Consider the following 19,870-nt stretch of genomic DNA (forward strand, 5'->3'; position numbering starts at 1 on the left):
TAACCTCTTTATTAATGTAACTATCAAGACAAAGGCAGATTTGAAGCCAACAAAGTTGGTTCATTCAAAGATCAGATAACAAAGTAACTGCTCTATGAACAGTTTTGTCTCATAGGCGACTATAAAATGCATAACTTGCCCGTTAGGAAGCACTCAGTAAAAATCAAGACAAAAAAATTGCTAGAGAATTTTCATCTTTCAAATGAACGGCTGGGTAGGGATTATTCTTTATCTTGCCGTGAAAGTTCTTTAGCTACATTTTGTTGCCCTGGCCGTTAACAGTACTTTAGTTCTCTAGTGCCAAAAGGACGTACTTTAGTGTTAAAGTAATTTAGTGCCAGTACTTTAGTAACGAAAGGACATACGGAGTCAACTCAGTTTCCCTACCATTCATTTCTCAAGCCACAAAATTTCAGACTGAAATGCTGAAAAAATGAGCATAATTTGGAGACTTTTTTTTTCAAAAGTGGAATCTACTCAATTTTTTTGTAAAAGACCGGCCAACAGACCGATCGCTTCAGAGACAACTTTTATACTGACAGTCGTAGTTTTTTTGTTCTGCAGCTAATTTTGGCTTAAATTTCTTTCTCAATATTTCCGCTGCCATTTTAACTTTGGCATGCTTATATTTTTGAGACATTTGTGAACAAACTACTCAGAAGAAATTGAAAATTATAGGTAAAACAACTTGCAAGATCTTGCTCTCCTAACTCCTCATAAACTAAGCATGGATGCTGCAAAAATTATTTTCACCTGCGAATCTATTTCGGGTCAAATGTCATCGTGTATCAATAAAAAGATCATGAATAAAGTCACTTCAAGAACTCATTGTCTTGAAGAAGAATCACACAACCTGTATTTGCGAACCCGAATACCCAGATTTATAGCCACCTGGGAATAAAGCAGATTGAAATATATGCTCGTGCCGTTTAGCGTGCAAAACTTTTCAGTCTTTTGACCCTATATAATTATTATTTAAAATGAATATATTTAAAATGAAATAAATAATATCTCTTTCTTTAATGTAACTATCAAGACGTAGGCAGATTTGAAGCCAACAAAATTGGGTCATTCAAAGATCAGATAACAAAGTAACTGCTCTATGAACAGTTTTGTCTTATAGGCGACTATACAATGCATAACTTGCCTGTTAGGAAGCACTCAGTAAAAATCAAGACAAAAAAATCGCTGGAGAATTTTCATCTTTCAAATGAACGGCTGGGTGGGGATTATTCTTTATCTTGCCGTGAAAGCACTTTAGTTACGTTTTGTTGCCCTGGCCGTTAACAGTACTTTAGTTCTCTAGAGCCAAAAGGACTTACTTTAGTGTTAAAGTAATTTAGTGCCGTTACTTTAGTACCGAAAGGACATACAGCGTCAACTCAGTTTCCCTACCATTCATTTCTCAAGCCACAGACGTTCAGACTGAAATGCTGAAAAAAGGCGCATAATTTTGAGAGTTTTATTTTCAAAAGTGGAATCTACTCATTGTTTTCGTAAAAAACTGGCCAACAGACCGATCGCTTCAGAGACAATTTTTATACTGACATGTTCTGCAGCTAATTTTGGCTTAAAGTTCTTTCTCAATATTTCAGCCGCCATTTTAACTTTGGCATGCTTTTTTTCGAGACATTTGTGAACAAACTACTCAGAAGAAATTGAATGTTATAGGTAAAACAACTTGAATGAGTTTGCTCTCCTAAATCTTCATAAACCAAGCATGGATGCTGCAAAAAAACATTTTTCACCTGCGAATCTATATCGGGTAAAATGTCATCGTGTATCAACAAAAAGATCATGGATAAAATCACTTCAAGAACTCATTGTCTTCAAGAAGAATCACACAACCTGTATTTGCGAACACGAAGCGCCAGATTGATATCCACCTGCGAATAAAGCAGATTGAGATATATGCTCGTGCCGTTTAGCTTGCAAAATTTTTCAGTCTTTTGACCCTGTATAATTATTATTTAAAATGAATACATTTAAAATGAATTAAGTAATATCTCTTTTTCTAATGTAACTATCAAGACGTAGGCAGATTTGAAGCCAACAAAGTTGGTTCATTCAAAGATCAGATAACAAAGTAACTGCTCTATGAACAGTTTTGTCTTATAGGCGACTATACAATGCATGACTTGCCCGTTAGGAAGCACTCATTAAAGATCAAACAAAAAATTCGCTAGAGAATTTTCATCTTTCAAATAAACGGCCTGGTAGTGATTATTCCTTATCTTGCCCTGAAATCTCTTTGGTTACATTTTGTTACCATGGCCGTTAACAGTACTATAGTTCTCTGGTGCCAAAAGGACTTACTTTAGTGTTAAAGTAATTTAGTGCCAGTACTTTAGTACCAAAAGGACATACTGAGTTAGATCAGTTTCCTTGCTATTCGATTCTCAAGCCACAGAGGTTGAGATCTACTCAGCAACAGACCAGTCACGTGGCAGACAAATACTAGACTGACAGACAAAGAGAATTTCGACTCTGTAAAAAATTTTAAAAGATTACCACAAAAATGGCAGAAACATTACTTGGTGGTCGTGTCAATTTTCAGTTTCCAAACGAAATTGTTGACCATGATTGCTTCGCCGATCTACTGCAAAGCGGTAAAATACAAAAGCGGAACAGAATATCAAATCTCGAATTGAAGATAAGGACATTCTTATTGAGCAGACGGCCCGAAGGTCAAAATTGAGACCAACAATCAACATATTACAACAGCTGAAAAACGAAAACATTGAAAAGAACTATTTTTTAGTAAAAATTGTTATCAGCAAATGCAGAAAATACGTGATGGACAGTGCGAAAACGATGTCATCTTAATCACCGCTGAGCAGTTCCAGTGGTTGGAACGTTTTGTTGAACAGGATAAGACAACTGATTACCCCGAAAGGTTATCCTCAATTCATTTTTAAACAAGCAGCCAACTGAAAAAAAAAAGATGATGACCAAGAATTGCGATTTGCCGAGTGCCATACTATGGAAGACTCATATCACGAAAGTTAGCGGAATAAAGCGAGCACCACTAATGAAGTTCGTAGATCCAATCACAAACAACAGAACCCCAACGAATTGAAGAGAAGTAATGGTGGGAAGGAAGACGACAAATAAGATGGTACAGAGGATGATGGTGGCACAGTTGATGGCAGTGACCAGGGGCACAACGAAAAAGGGAATAAAATTATTCTCTGTGTTGATTCCCATTTAGTTATGCAAATTGTCACCAATGAAATCATTAGATGACAGCCTTATTGAAGAAATGCAAATTTTGTCATCTTTTACATCTCAAACTCACTCCAAGCACTTATGCAACCAAAGAAGTTCTAGTAGAACAGAGAAAACTAAAAGAAAGTAGAATAGCTGTCAAATTGCTCGAGATCGAAAGAAAAAGAGAATCAGAAATTAAATCTTTACAAGAACAGATAATGTTTTTACGAATGAACCACAAAAACGAACGTCAACTTAAATATCTAAAAGTAGAACCATGGCCTGCTTGATATTATCAAAAAGGTCCCAAATAAATGTTTCTGGCGTCCATTTTTCAATTTTTGCGAAGATTAATTATTACAGTGATTCGTTAATAAATTACACGCCGCAAAGAAAACGGTGATGACAGTCAAACACACAACTTTTTTGGTTACCACTGATGTGAAGGAATTAGAGTGTTCAAAAAATTCGGATTAACATGAATTGGAAAAAGACTACAGAAATTTAGATTTCAATGGAAATCCTTTCATATCCGAAAACAAAATTGCTGATGATCCATTCAATTATTGGTATTATTAACCATTCCACATTGGGTTTATCCCTTTTTCAATATCTAACTTACAATTATTAAATTTCTCTGGAAATCCATTTCAATGTCCAGAGGAGTCAAGCGTTCACAGCAACAGTCCCTAATGCGATGTATCCAAAAAGTCAGAAAATGGGCGACCTAAAATCACTACAAACAGGATAAGCAAAACCAGTTGATGTCAGAATATTGGGTGAGATGTATGAAAGTCTTGTAAACGTTTTGGACGCCCCTCAACAGTTGTTAGCAGTCCGTTGAAGCTGGTTCACTCACACCTATATCCACAAAAACACATGATTCTGCTGCCATCAAAAATTCCGCACAATTTGTATCAAGTTTTGTCAACGTGCTGCAACAGTTCAACTGCAACAGTTGTTTGTCTTCTGAATCAGTACTGAATACTGCCCGGCAAAAACTAGAACCGGGATTGACAAGTAAGGGGCTCTTCAAGCTCAGTGGAAGTAGCTAATATCAAGCTTATTTTTTAGAGTGATTCGCTGATCGAGGTAGTGTTTGTCATGATGACTTAGTCTCATAATTTCCAAGCCGTGATAGATCGAAGCAATTGAAATTAATACAAGACAAGACGAAAACTAACACAAAAAGGAGCATGGCAACGCCTAGAAATCAAATTTATTTTCAATGTCTAATGAAAAACGGAGATCTTAAATTTTACTCTTGCGCAAAATTTAAAGCTCATACAATAAGAAGGATAGGAAGTTGACAAAAAAAATAAAATTTGTTTTTCTTGTCTCAATGGTCCGCAAAAACTTCAAGAAGAGAACTGGTGTTGTGAAAGCTTTTACGATAAAACAACACTAATTTTTTTAAGATAATTCGAAGCCCAGACAACAAAGTGCTTCTAAAATTTGCCAAACGTACGTTATCCACCCCAACATGACAACGCAACAATAGTATCATTGATGAGTCAAAGATGTTTGCTAATGGTAACGACCCATCTAGAAAATTTATGCAGAATTCATTCAATGTGGAAAAGCCTCGAAAATTTTTGTACATGGATGCTCAAGTCAAATCAGAATAAAAACTGAAGGGAAACAAATGCTCATCAAACCTTTGCGGAGTTAGCGGACTTGGAGTGATACCAAGTGAAATTTTTGTAGTTCAGATTAAAGCAGCTGTGGAAGGCAGTATAACGAGCAAGCTTTTCTTGCTTTCTCATCCTAAAATTTGTCTTAGTTCAATATTGTACATTTTCAGAGACTTGAAAGAGAAATTTGAAAGAGAGAGAAAGACTATAAAGAAGAACTGCAAAACCTGAAAGAGAAAAGAAAAATCAGACTTGCCTGATATCTCATTATCATTAGCTGATGACAAACTCATCATAGAACAGGACGCGTATCACCATCAAAAACCAATCGGATTGTGCCATAGCGTCAACTTGAGTCATCCTATAGCTGTGAGTATTACTCTTGGTTGGAAATCATTGATGGCCCAAATCCGAGTCAGGAAATTATATGATTTATCTTGCCGTGAAAGCTCTGTCGATACATATTCTTGCCTCGGCCGTCACGAACAACAGAACCCCACCGACTTGAAGAGAAGTAATGTTGGGAAAGAAGAAGACAAATCAGAGGGTACAGAGGATGGTGGTGGTGCAGTTGATGGAAGTAACAAGGGCGCAAAAGGAAAAGGGATTGCAAACTTTCCCAATGTTGATTCCCTTTTCGTTATGCAAATTGTCTCCAATGAAATCATTAGATGACAGCCTTATTGAAGAAATTCAAATTTTGTCATCTTTTACATCTCAAACTCACTCCAAGCACTTATCCAACCAAAGAAGTTCTAGTAGAACAGAGAAAAGCAACAGAAAGTGGAATAGCTGTCAAAATTGCTCGAAATCGAAAGAAAAAGAGAATCAGAAATTAAATCTTTACAAGAACAAATAATGTTTTTACGAATGAAACACAAAAACGAACGTAAACTAGAATATCTAAAAGTAGAACCATGGCCTGCTTGATGTTATCAAAAAGGTCCCAAATAAATGTTTCTGGCGTCCATTTTTCAATTTTTGCGAAGAATAATTATTACACTGATTCGTTAATAAATTACACGCCGCAAAGAAAACGGTGATGACAGTCAAACACTCAAATTTTTTGGTTACCACTGGTGTGAAGAAATTAGAGTGTTCAAAAAATTCGGTTTAACATGAATTGGAAAAAGACAACAGAAATTTGGATTTCAATGGAAATCCTTTCATATCTGAAAACAAAATTGCTGATGATCCATTCAATTATTGGTATTATTAACCATTCCACATTGGGTTTATCCCTTTTTCAATATCTAATCTACAATTACTAAGTTTCTTTGGAAATCCAATTCAATGTCCAGAGGTTTCAAGTGTTTACAGCAACAGTCCCTATTGTGATGTATCCAAAAACTCACAAAATCAGCGACCTACAATCACTACAAACAGGATAAGCAAAACTAGTTGATGCCAGTATATTGGGTGAGATGTATGAAAGTCTTGTAAACTTTTTGGACGCCCTTCAACAGTTATAAGCAGTCCGTTGAAGCTGCTTCACTCAAACCAATATCCACAAAACCAAATGATTCTGCTGCCATCAAAAAGTGCGCTCAATTTGTATCAAGTTTTGTCAACGTGCTGCAACAGTTCAACTGCAACAGTTGTTTGTCTTCTTAATCAGTACTGAATACTGCCCGGCAAAAACTAGAATCGGGATTGACAACCAAGGGGCTCTTCAAGCTCAGTGGAAGTAGCTAATATCAAGCTTATTTTTTCGAGTGATTCGCTGATCGAGGTAGTGTTTGTCATGATGACTTAGTCTCACAATTTCCAAGCCGTGATAGATCGAAGCAATTGAACTTAATACAAGAAAAGACGAAAACTAACACAAAAAGGAGCATGGCAACGCGTAGAAATCAAATTTGTTTTCAATGTCTAATGAAAAATGGAGATCTTAATTTTTACTCTTGCGCAGAATTTAAGGCTCATACAATAAAAAGGATAGGAAAATGACAAAAAAAAATTTGTTTTTCTTGTCTCAATGGTCCGCAAAAACTTCAAGGAGAGAACTGGTGTTGCGAAAGCTTTTACGATAAAACAACACTAACCTCTTTATGATAATTCGAAGCCGAGACAACAAAGTGCTTCTAAAATTTGCCAAACGTACGTTATCCACCACAACATGACAACGCAACAATAGTATCATTGATGAGTCAAAGATATTTGCTAATGGTAAAGACCCATCTAGAAAATTTATGCAGAATTCATTCAATGTGGAAAAGCTTCAAAAATTTTTGTACATGGATGCTCAAGTCAAATCAGAATAAAAACTGAAGGGAAACAAATGGTCATCGAGCGTTTGCAGAGTTGGTGGACTTCGAGTAATACCAAGTGAAATTTTTGTAGTTCAGATTAAAGCAGCTGTGGAAGGCAGTATAACGTGCAAGCTTTTTTTGCTTTCTCACCCTAAAATTTGTCTTAGTTCCAATTGTACATTTTCAGAGACTTGAAAGAGAAATTTGAAAGAGAGAAAGACTATAAAGAAGAACTGCGAAACTTGAAAAAGAAAAAAAAATCAGATTTGCCTGATATCTCATTATCATGAGCTGATGTTAAACTCATCATAGAACAGGACGCGTATCACCATCAAAAACCAATCGGATTGTGCCATAGCGTCAACTTGAGTCATCCTATAGCTGTGAGTATTACTCTTGGTTGGAAATCATTGATGGCCCAAATCCGAGTCAAGAAATTATATGATTTATCTTGCCGCGAAAACTCTTTCGTTACATATTTTTGCCTCGGCCGTCACGAACAACAGAACCCCAACGACTTGAAGAGAAGTAATGGTGGGAAAAAAGACGACAAATCAGATGGTACAAAGGATGGTGGTGGTGCAGTTGAGTTGATGGAAGTGACAAGGGCGCAAAAGGAAAAGGGAATGCAAAGTTTCCCAATATTGATTCCCATTTCGTTATGCAAATTGTCTCCAATGAAATCATTAGATGACAGCCTTATTGAAGAAATGTAAATTTTGTCATCTTTTACATCTCAAACTCACTCCAAGCATTTATCCAGCCAAAGAAGTTCTTGTAGAACAGAGAAAAGCAACAGAAAGTGGAATAGCTATCAAAATTGCTCGAAATCGAAAGAAAAAGAGAATCAGAAATTAAATCTTTACAAGAAGAGATAATGTTTTTACGAATGAACCACAAAAACGAACGTCAACTAAAATATCTAAAAGTAGAACCATGGCCTGCTTGATATTATCAAAAAGGTCCCAAATAAATGTTTCTGGCGTCCATTTTTCAATTTTTGCGAAGAATAATTATTACACTGATTCGTTAATAAATTACACGCCGCAAAGAAAACGGTGATGACAGTCAAACACTCAAATTTTTTGGTTACCACTGGTGTGAAGAAATTAGAGTGTTCAAAAAATTCGGATTAACATGAATTGGAAAAAGACAACAGAAATTTGGGTTTTAATGGAAATCCTTTCATATCCGAAAACAAAATTGCTGTTGATCCATTCAATTATTGGTATTATTAACCATTCCACATTGGGTTTATCCTTTTTTCAAAATCTAACCTACAATTACTAAGTTTCTCTGGAAATCCAATTCAATGTCCAGAGGTTTCAAGCGTTTACAGCAACAGTCCCTAATGTGATGTATCCAAAAGCTCACAAAATCAGCGACCTACAATCACTACAAGCAGGTAAGCAAAACCAGTTGTTGCCAGAATATTGGGTGAGGTGTATGAGAGTCCTGTAAGCTTTTTGGACGCCCTTCAACAGTTGTTAGCAGTCCGTTGAAGCTGGTTCACTCACACCCATATCCACAAAAACACATGATTCTGCTGCCACCAAAAAGTCCGCTCAATTTGTATCAAGTTTTGTCAACGTGCTGCAACAGTTCAACTGCAACAGTTGTTTGTCTTCTGAATCAGTTTTGAATACTGCCCGGCAAAAACCAGAACCGGGATTGACAACCAAGGGGCTCTTCAAGCTCAGTGGAAGTAGCTAATATCAAGTTTATTTTTTCGAGTGATTCGCTGATGGAGGTAGTGTTTGTCATGATGACTTAGTCTCATAATTTCCAAGCCGTGATAGATCAAAGCAATTGAACTTAATACAAGACAAGACGAAAACTAACACAAAAAGGAGCATGGCAACGCCTAGAAATCAAAATTATTTTCAATGTCTAATGAAAAATGGAGATCTTAATTTTTACTCTTGCGCTGAATTTAAGGCTCATACAATAAGAAGGATAGGAAAATGACAAAAAAAATAAAATTTGTTTTTCTTGTCTTAATGGTCCGCAAAAACTTCAAGGAGAGAACTGGTGTTGCGAAAGCTTTTACGATAAAACAACACTAACTTCTTTATGACAATTCGAAGCCGAGACAACAAAGTGCTTCTAAAATTTGCCAAACGTACGTTATCCACCACAACATGACAACGCAACAATAGTATCATTGATGAGTCAAAGATATTTGCTAATGGTAACGACCCATCTAGAAAATTTATGCAGAATTCATTCAATGTGGAAAAGCGTCAAAAATTTTTGTACTTGGTTGCTCCAGTCAAATCAGAATAAAAACTGAAGGAAGACAAATGATAGTCAAACGTTTGCGGAATTAGCGGACTTGGAATAATACCAAGTGAAATTTTTGTAGTTCAGATTAAAGCAGCTGTGGAAGGCAGTATAACGTGCAAGCTTTTCTTGCTTTCTCATCCTAAAATTTGTCTTAGTTCAATATTGTACATTTTCAGAGACTTGAAAGAGATATTTGAAAGATAGAGAAAAACTATAAAGAAGAACAGCGAAACTTGAAAGAGAAAAGAAAAATCAGACTTGCCTGATATCTCATTATCATTAGCTGATGTTAAACTTATCATAGAACAGGACGCGCATCACCATCAGAAACCAATCGGATTGTGCCATAGCATCAACTCGAGTCATCCTATAGCTGTGAGTATTACTCTTGGTTGGAAATCATTGATGGCCCAAAACCCAGTCAATAAATTATATGATTTATCTAGCCGTGAAATTTCTTTCGTTACATTTTGTTGCCTCGGCCGTCACGAACAACAGAACACCAACGACTTGAAGAGAAGTAATGGTGGGAAAGAAGACGACAATTCAGAATGTACAGAGGATTGTTGTGGCGCAGTTAATGGAAGTGACAAGGGCGCAAAACGAGAAGGGGATGCAAACTTTCCCAATTTTGATTCCCATTTCGTTATGCAAATTGCCTCCACTGAAATCATTAGATGACAGCCTTATTGAAGAAATGCAAATTTTGTCATCTTTTACATCTCAAACTCACTCCAAGCACTTATGCAACCAAAGAAGTTCTAGTAGAACAGAGAAAACTAAATAAAGTGGAATAGCTGTCAAATTGCTCGAAATCGAAAGAAAAAGAAAACCAAAAAATAAATCTTTACAAGAACAGATAACGTTTCTACGAATGAACCACAAAAAAGAACGTCAACTAGAATATCTAGAAGTAGAACCACGGCCTGATTGACATTGTCAAAAAGGTCCAAAACAAATGTTTCTGGCGTCCCTTTTTCAATTTTTGCTAGGAATAACTATTACACTGAGTCGCTAATAAATTAAACGCCGCAACGAAAACGGTGATGACAGTCAAACACTCAACTTTTTATTTGGTTACCAATGGTGTAAAAAATTTAGAGTGTTCAAAAAATTTGGATTAAACTTGAATTGGAAAAAGACAACAGAAACTTGAATTTCAATGCAAATCCATTCATACCCAAAAACAAAATTGCTGATGATCCATTCAATTACTGGTATTATTAACCATTCCACATTGAGTTTATCCGTATTTTGATATCTAACTTACAATTATTAAATTTCTCTGGAAATCCATTTCAATGTCCAGAGGAGTCAAGCGTTCACAGCAACAGTCCCTAATGCGATGTATCCAAAAAGTCAGAAAATGAGCGACCTAAAATCACTACAAACAGGATAAGCTAAACCAGTTGATGCCAGAATATTGGGTGAGATGTATGAAAGTCTTTTTTAGCTTTTTGGACGCCCTTCAACAGTTATTAGCAGTCCGTTGAAGCTGGTTCACCCACATCCTTTCACAAATCCACATATCTCTGACAATTGTTCAAATGCGACAGTTGTTTGTCTTCTGAATTAGTACTGAATACTGACCGGCGAAAACTAGAACCGGGATTGACAATCAAGGTGCTCTTCAAGCTCAGTGGAAGTAGCTAATATCAAGCTTATTTTTGTCGAATTCAGTGATTCGCTGATCGAGGTAGTGTTTGTCATGATGACTTAGTCTCACAATTTCCAAGCCGTGATAGATCGAATTAATTGAATTTCTTACAAGACAAGACAAAAACGAACGCAATAAGGAGCATGGCAACGCCTAGAAAACAAGTGGTCCGCTAAGTCTTCAAGGAGAGAGCTGGTGTTGTGAAAGCTTTTACGATAAAACAACACTAACTTCTTTATGATAATTCAAAAACCGAGGCAACAAAGTGCTTTTGAATTTTGCCAAACATACGTTATCCACCACAACATGACAAAGCAACAACAGTATCGTTACCATTATTCATTGATGAGTCAAAGATGTTTGCTAATGGTAACGACCCATCTAGAAAATTTATTCAGAATTCATTCAATGTGGAAAAGCCTCAAAAAATTTTGTACATGGATGCTCAGGTCAAATCAGAATAAAAACTGAAGGGAAACAAATGGCCATCAAACGTTTGCAGAGTTAGCGGACTTGGAGTAATACCAAGTGAAATTTTTGTAGTTCAGATTAAAGCAGCTGTGGAAGGCAGTATAACGTGCAAGCTTTTTTTGCTTTCTCATCCTAAAATTGGTCTTAGTTCCAATTGTACATTTTCAGAGACTTGAAAGAGAAATTTGAAAGAGAGAAAGACTATAAAGAAAAACTGCGAAACTTGAAAGAGAAAAGAAAAATCAGACTTGCTCGATATCTCATTATCATTAGCTGATGTTAAACTTATCATAGAACAGGACGCGTATCACCATCAGAAACCAATCGGATTGTGCTATAGCATCAACCCGAGTCATCTGATAGCTGTAAGTATTACTCTTGGTTGGAACATTAGTGGTCCAAATCCGAGTCAAGAAATTATATGATTTAATTCAGACACAGTTGTATAATCAGACAGTTCAGCAAAACAAATCAGGCACCTTTAGGGTATAAAATTTTTTGGAGATGATGAAGACCTCGAGAAGCGATGTCAAAAAACCATTGTTCTGAACTTAGGGAGAGGCCCCGCTCGGAAACTTAATAAGCATGAAATGGAAACTACCACAAACCAGTGGTATTTGCGATATCATCTGGATATATCTGCAAATAAGTTCGAAAATGTTTGTAGTGTTTATAATGCTAAATCAAAATTCAGAGGCATATAAGTGAATGATATGCTCCTATCGGACCCAGATCTTTTGCAAAACCTGAAGGAAAATTTTTTTTGATTCACAGAGCGCTCAATAGCAATGACAGCCGATGTCGAAGCAATGTTGCCTCAGGTTTAGTGTAATCAGATTGTGCCCGGTTTCTGATACTACAATGGCGAGAAAGTATTACTGAACCTTTTCAAGTCTAGTAATAGACGAGATGCATATTTGGAGCAAAAAGTTCTCTGTCACGTGCAAATTGTGATCTTCAATAAGGAAAAATAGATAATAAAACCACCTTTCTAAATATTTCAGCTGCGATTGAACGCATTTTGTTTATGTACGATTTCATAAGTCAAGTGAAAACCATTGATGAAGCTACCAACATCAGAGAAAACAATAACGAAGTGTTAAAAAAAGAAGGTTTCGAATTGGATAAGAAACAGTGATTATGTAGAGCAGTCTAATCCATCAACTCACAAATCAAACTCTAAAGTTTGAAGAGTTCAGCTGGAGCCAAAGATTTATCCATAATAGGACTAAAGGGGAATGTTATTGGTGATAGGTTTGAAGTTTGTAGAGGAACAGAACGCAAAGTGTTTATTCTGGTATCTCACAGAGTTTTTTTTCATTTTCGCATATCTATTTGATGAATTGGGACTGTATTCACAGATCAGTAAAAAGAATGATAATGCTTCTGAAAGCTTTTTGGAGCAAAAATGGGCAAAAAATAATAAAGAAGGGAATGAAACAGAAAAAAATTTTCCTCAGTTGGGCCCATGAGTTGAAGCTTGATCGGAAACTAAACTTTACAGCCAATTTTTTAAAACCAATTTCAACTAATACTGCATTCGTGTGTTTTCGGATTATTTATGCGACGTTTTTAGGCATATTAACCTATTTAGCTACGCTTGACAAAAGTAGGGTAAAAGAATTGTCATTTGTAGTTGACAAAAGCAGAATTGCAACCACGTGGCAACTTTCGATACGAAAACTGGAGCTTCAAGCGGCTTTTTACTAAGTGAAGAGGTGTATTTTGATAATGCTTGAGCACAACATCCCAAACATCCCAGTCGGACAAATTTACCACTGAACAGATTCAATCACATGGCTTCAACTGCTTTGATAAGCCGAAAAAAGAAGAACTGTTTTCATCATACATCGAGTAGCACAAATAATGAAATTATCAACGATTGAGTGATGTAAGTGCATTAAACGAAAAGACAACCCTGTTTACATTGGCAATAGAGGAAGTGCAGTCAAAGAGCTTCAGCAAAGTGTGGTTAACTAGGCCGACTCCGGTATTTAATCAATTTCAGTGGCCCGGACAGGCATGCGCTCATTACGAAGAACAACAACCCGAAGAAGAAACGTCATTATCAACTGCTGTCGCAAGCAAATTCAAAACTCCTGCAATCATCCTTAAGTGAGACAAGCTTTTCAATGGTATTTTTTTCTCTTTGCGTTTTAAAACAAAAAAAACGTTAATTGTTTCCTGTCATGAATCACAGATCGCAAATGAAGCTCTGATCAAAACACGATCAACTGGAATCAGCCAAGGACATTCACAGCGCAACATCTGACCTAAAATCAGTTGAGAATAGTCATCCAATTTGCAAACTATCACATTCTATGTTAGAGAAAAAATCTGTAAATTCTGAAAGGGCGACTGAAAAATCATGTTTAACATATTGCCAAAAACTTGCTATAGTTCTCATTTTCAAACATCCAGCCTGGAAGCTTCTTGTTCAAGATAAATACAAACAGCAATTTCCTGAGGGAGGTGATTACTTTCGAAAAACTCTTCAGAAAAATTAATGGATGCTGGGTTTGCGAAATGTTCTGGGAAACATAAATATTCGGAAAATATTGCTTCAAGTGCTGAGAAAAGGCCGCCGAAATTCTTGCAGAGGAGATGATAGGTTTACCCCTCGTCGTTAATGACGTCACGGTGGACCTTATCCTTTCGCGCAGAGGGTTGGTGACCATTTCGGACAATTCAACACACCAAGTGCTCCCCACTTCAGGGCTGTGTGGGAAAGGCCTGTTGGAAGCTGCAAAAATGCTAGTAAAAATTGATCAAACTTTTCAGAGGACGGTTCAATAATGTGGTGGAAAAATAATAACCCAAAATTAACGTCTGCAACATTTTGTCTCCTTCTAGTTCACCCTTCAGACCATAATCTCACTTTCCATTTCAAACAGCAGCTCAAGATTTTTTTTTTGCCAAAGCAGTTGATTTAAAGAAAAAGTCAGAAAATTTTTTTTGTCGCAGACTGTTTAGTTGATTTGAGTACCCGTGGTTTCTCTGTCAGCGCAAACATTTGTTTTAGTGCGTCAAAAACATTCAGGAACGCTAAATTTGGAGTGAAATTTGTGCGTTTTTTGCTGAAATTACAACAAAGTGTCAAAAAACTTCAAATATTATAATCATGTAACATTTCCTTCTTATTGTAAGACCCGCGAAAGTTTTTGGGTAAATAATCAAGTTTTTGGCAACGTTCTTCTGTCTTGAGTTTTCTAGTTTTTTCAAAACACAGCTTAGATGAATAAGCATTAAGAGGAAAAAACTTTTAAATCTGATGATTTGGTTCAAACCAGCCTTGGGTAGCTAACTTGCTTATATTAGATCATGTATTTTCTGAAATAAAATGTCATTTTGATTTTTTAAAAATTTTTAGCACCTCTTGGCAGTCACAATTGCTGGCGCTCCCAAGCAAACGTATAGGAAGCAGACACTAACTAATTCACTATCATTCCAATTAAATCAGGAGATTTTAAACATAGTCATCAAAACCAACCCAGGCTGAGGTCCCAGACCGAAACCAGATATGTCCAGACAGGTCCAGACGGAAAGTGCCTATGTCCAGACCGTCCCAGACTCAAAGTGCCTATGTCCAGACCGTCCCAGACGGAAAGTGGATATGTCCAGACTTTCGTGCGTTCCAAATTTTTCGTGCGTTCTTCGTGCGTTCGAAGACAAATATGTCCAGACCATCCCAGACCGAAACAGTATATGTCCAGACTTTCGTGCGTTCTTGTCCAGACCATCGTGCGCTCCAACTCAAATTCGTGCGTTCAACGCCAAATTTTTCGTGCGTTCATGTCCAGACCATCGTGCGTTCATGTCCAGACCATCGTGCGTTCAAATCCAGACCATCGTGCGTTCATGTCCAGACTTTCGTGCGTTCACCAGACCGAAAAAAAATTACATCCTGGGGTGCAGTGCTATTCCTTGAAGATGAAGACAGAGAGGGTTCCAAAATTCCACAAATCCATATGTTTAAGGTTTATCAAAAAACTTGATTTTCAATCACTTTTTCTATAAGATTGAGGGAAAAACCGACCCCTCCAACCTAGGTTGGGATGTTCGATTTTTCGCTCAGTACTATATAGAAGAATTGATTTAAGAAAAAATTTTTGATATTTGCACTACTTTTGTCTCCCTTCAACACTTTCCAGTTTCACTTGCATCCAACTGAAATTTTTGCAAACCTTTAAGAGTAATTTGAAAGTAGATTACAGCAAGAACTCAAAAACCTAGTTTGGTGGTCGAAATTTCGCTCCGTCATAGAGAAAAAAATGATTTAAAAATAATATAAAAAATGATATTTGCATTTCATTTGTCTGAAAACCGACCTCCCACACTAGGTTTTTGGAATCTTCCTGTTATCCCCTTTCAAATTATGCTTGAAATTTTTCAAAAAAATTTGTTGGGTGCAACTGAAACTGAAAAATGTGTTGAAAGGAGACAAATTTAGTGAAATTATGGAAAAAATTTTATATTTGGATCATTTTTCTCTATATGATGCAGCGAAAAATTGACCCCCCAACCTTGGTTTTTGATATTTTACTATAATCTTTTTTCAAATTATACCTGCAATTCTTCAAAAAATAGTTAGATGCAAGTGGAACTGGAAAGTGTTGAAAGGAGACAAAAGTAGTGAAATTATCGAAAAATTTTATTTTTGGATCATTTTTTTCTATATGATGCAGCGAAGAATTGACCCCCCGTGGTCAAATGACAGCTATACGCCAACTGAGCATTTAATCTGTACTATTGTACTGAAATTGACGATTCTGTGTCCAAAACAATGTTCGGTGATCGAAAAAGTTAAGCCTCATCGAGCGCGGATACTTTTTTGGAAATAATTGAAAACTTAACCAAAATGGTTCCCTGAGTCCAATTTTTTTATTTTATCCCCAATTATGGCTAAAGTGCAGCCTGCCCACCAAAAATGAGCACAATTGGACTGAAATTGACGATTTGGTCATCAAAACAATGATCGGTCATCAAAAAATTTCGGATACTTTTTTTTGGAAATAAATTAAAACTAACTCAATATGGTTCGGTCAGACCAATTGTTTAATTTCATCACCAATTATGGCTGAAGTGGAAGATACCAACCAAAAATGAGCACAATTGGAGTAAAATTGACAATTCTGTGTCCAAAACTATGTTCGGTGATCGAAAAAGTTAAGCCTCATCGAGCGCGGATACTTTTTTGGAAATAATTAAAAACTTAACCAAAATGGTTCCCTGAGTCCAATTTTTTTTATTTTATCCCCAATTATGGCTAAAGTGGAGCCTGCCCACCAAGAATGAGCCAAAATGGACTGAAATTGACGATTTGGTCATCAAAACAATGATCGGTGGTCAAAAAGTTTCGGATACTTTTTTTTGGAAATAGATTAAAACTTGTTCAAAATGGTTCGGTCAGACCAATTGTTTAATTTCATCACCAATTACGGCTGAAGTGGAGGATACCAACCAAAAATGAGCACAATTGGAGTAAAATTGACAATTCTGTGTCCAAAACAATGTTCGGTGATCGAAAAAGTTAAGCCTCATCGAGCGCGGATACTTTTTTGGAAATAATTGAAAACTTAACCAAAATGGTTCCCTGAGTCCAATTTTTTTTTATTTTATCCCCAATTATAGCTAAAGTGGAGCCTGCCCACCAAAAATGAGCCAAAATGGACTGAAATTGACGATTTGGTCATCAAAACAATGATCGGTGGTCAAAAAATTTCGGATACTTTTTTTGGAAATAGATTAAAACTAGTTCAAAATGGTTCGGTCAGACCAATTGTTTAAATTCATCACCAATTATGGCTAAAATGGAGCCTGCCCACCAAAAATGAGCACAATTGGACTGAAATTGTCGATTTGGTCACTGAAACAATGATCGGTGGTCAAAAAATTTCGGATTCTTTTTTTGGAAATAGATTAAAACTTGTTCAAAATGGTTCGGTCAGACCAATTGTTTAATTTCATCACTAATTTTGGCTAAAGTGGAGGATACCCACCAAAAATGAGCACAATTGGAGTAAAATTGACGATTCTGTGTTCAAAACAATGTTCGGTGATCGAAAAATTTAAGCCTCATCGAGCGCGGATACTTTTTTGGAAATAATTGAAAACTTAACCAAAACGGTTCCCTGAGTCCAATTTTATTATTTTTTCCCCAATTATGGCTAAAGTGCAGCATGCCCACCAAAAATGAGCACAATTGGACTGAAATTGACGATTTGGTCATCAAAACAATGATCGGTCGTCAAAAAATTTCGGATACTTTTTTTTGGAAATAAATTAAAACTAACTCAATATGGTTCGGTCAGACCAATTGTTTAATTTCATCACCAATTATGGCTGAAGTGGAGCCTGCCCACCAAAAATGAGCACAACTGGACTGAAATTGACGATTTGGTCACCAAAACAATGATCGGTGGTCAAAAAATTTCGGATACTTTTTTTTGGAAATAGATTAAAACTTGCCCAAAATGGTTCGGTCAGACGAATTGTTTAACTTCATCACTAATTATGGCTAAAGTGGAGCCTGCCAACCAAAAATGAGCACAATTGGAGTAAAATTGACGATTTGGTGTCCAAAACAATCTTCGGTGATCGAAAAAGTTAAGCCTCATCGAGTGCGGTCAGTTTTTGTGACCGGGTCAAAGTGTTGTTCAGATTAAAGCTAATATGATACGAAAGGTTCAAATTGTGTGTTTAAGGCAAATCAAAATAAAAATTTAGCCTGCCTGCTTTGAAAACATTCTTCGGTGAAAAAATTTGCATTGGTTCTCAAAATGTAATAGTTTTTTTCACTGTACTAACAGAAAAAACATTATTGTTTTTAAGGGACTCCGCACTTAAAATCTGTCATGGTTTTCAATAGATCAGGCGTGAAAGAAAGGTTGCGCGAAAAGAAAGGGTCTTTAAAGTATCTTTTACGCATGAAAATTGGAAGAAGTTTTTGAAACTTTTCAATTTTTTTTTGAGTGAATTTTAAAATTTGTCAACGTATTTTACCATTACAGAATTTTTATCTGGCATATTTATGCTTGTTATACTGCTTAGAAACTCATCTTTGTATATATGTATACAAAAACTATCGTTTTCGAAAGAAAGAGTTAAAAAAATTGCAAGGAATTGGAAGAAAAGTGAAAAAAATGCCTTTTTTCACAATGAGTCCAGTTTTAAAATTGTGTTTGTACTTCGAAACTATGATTTCAAGTACGCATCGTGCAGCTTAGTATCGCAGCTTTGTAACTAAACCAATTTTAATCTAAAAAAACGTAAAATTTTTTGAGAAATTGGTCAAAGAGTACAACGTACTTGAGGTCGAAATTTCGAAAAAATTCGAATTTTCAAAATTGTTTTTGTTAATAACTTCGAGCATAGATAGAGTTAGAAAGCGTTCTATAGCTTAAAATAAAGCTTGGCTAATTTGCGTTACGGTCATGTATATTGTTGCAATGTTATCTGTGACCGAAGGTGTTGTTTTTTTGCTTTATCTGAAGAATGTCGAAAATGAGCTGTTTTCGACCAAGGGGTCAGAATCATCAAAATTTAAAAACTGTTTTTCCGAACTTTTTTATGTTCCAGATGATAGCCCTTTTCTTCCTGATTCCAAAACACCTTCATTTTCAAGAATCGGTTCAGTAATCTCTGAGAAATTGCCCTTTGAAATAAGCCCGGGCCTCCGCCCCGCGAGGCTGGATATATAACAACTAAAACACATAACTAAAACAACTACCACCACAACTAAAACAACTACCACCATATTTCCCACCTCGAGATCATGTGAAATATGTAATTTCAACGCAAGTTGTATTTCTCCTCTCTACAGGTAAGTTATATGTGTTGGCAATGTGAAATATTCGAATGAGCTGCCGCATTGTCACTTGACCAGCTGCATACATTCTGAGCATGTCATCTGACAGCAGGAGGAGTGCTATGAAGCGCTGTCCGGCTAGACCATTATAATTAACCTGCAAAGAGGTGCATATGAAATGAAATGTATCGGAAACATTCAAATGGTGATAGTAAGTTAGTGAAAGCAATGAGAAAGTGTCAGAGAGCCCCCCCACCCAACCCCCCCCCAAGTCCGGCAGCTACACCAGAATACCCCCGCCCGTGCTACGTGTCGTACCGTACGAGTGTTGCACGTCGCAGAATAGCTGCGCGCGCTGCTGTAGAGCGCAGAACAGAGTGTCGGGCGTGCCCAAGGTCATTTTAATAGCAGGAACTGAGTATTTTAGATCAAGTGAGGTGCAGTCAAGGTATTTTGACGACCATGTACCTGGACAGGGAGTTAATGTAAATGAGTTCTTGAGTCCAGGAGGACGCAGAAAGGAGATCAGAGTAAAATGTTTCAAAGGTTTTAA

General features: G+C 36.5%; 1 protein-coding gene across 2 annotated transcripts in view; it reads left to right on the forward strand.

Moving 5' to 3' along the window:
* Positions 1-19,870, forward strand: part of LOC142349364 (uncharacterized) — a 99,574-nt gene that overhangs the window by 6,044 nt on the left and 73,660 nt on the right. The gene's annotated exons all lie outside the window — the stretch shown is intronic.

The sequence above is a fragment of the Convolutriloba macropyga genome, chromosome 11, assembly GCF_964194025.1.
Source record: "Convolutriloba macropyga chromosome 11, txConMacr16.3, whole genome shotgun sequence".
Taxonomy (NCBI): domain Eukaryota; kingdom Metazoa; phylum Xenacoelomorpha; order Acoela; family Convolutidae; genus Convolutriloba; species Convolutriloba macropyga.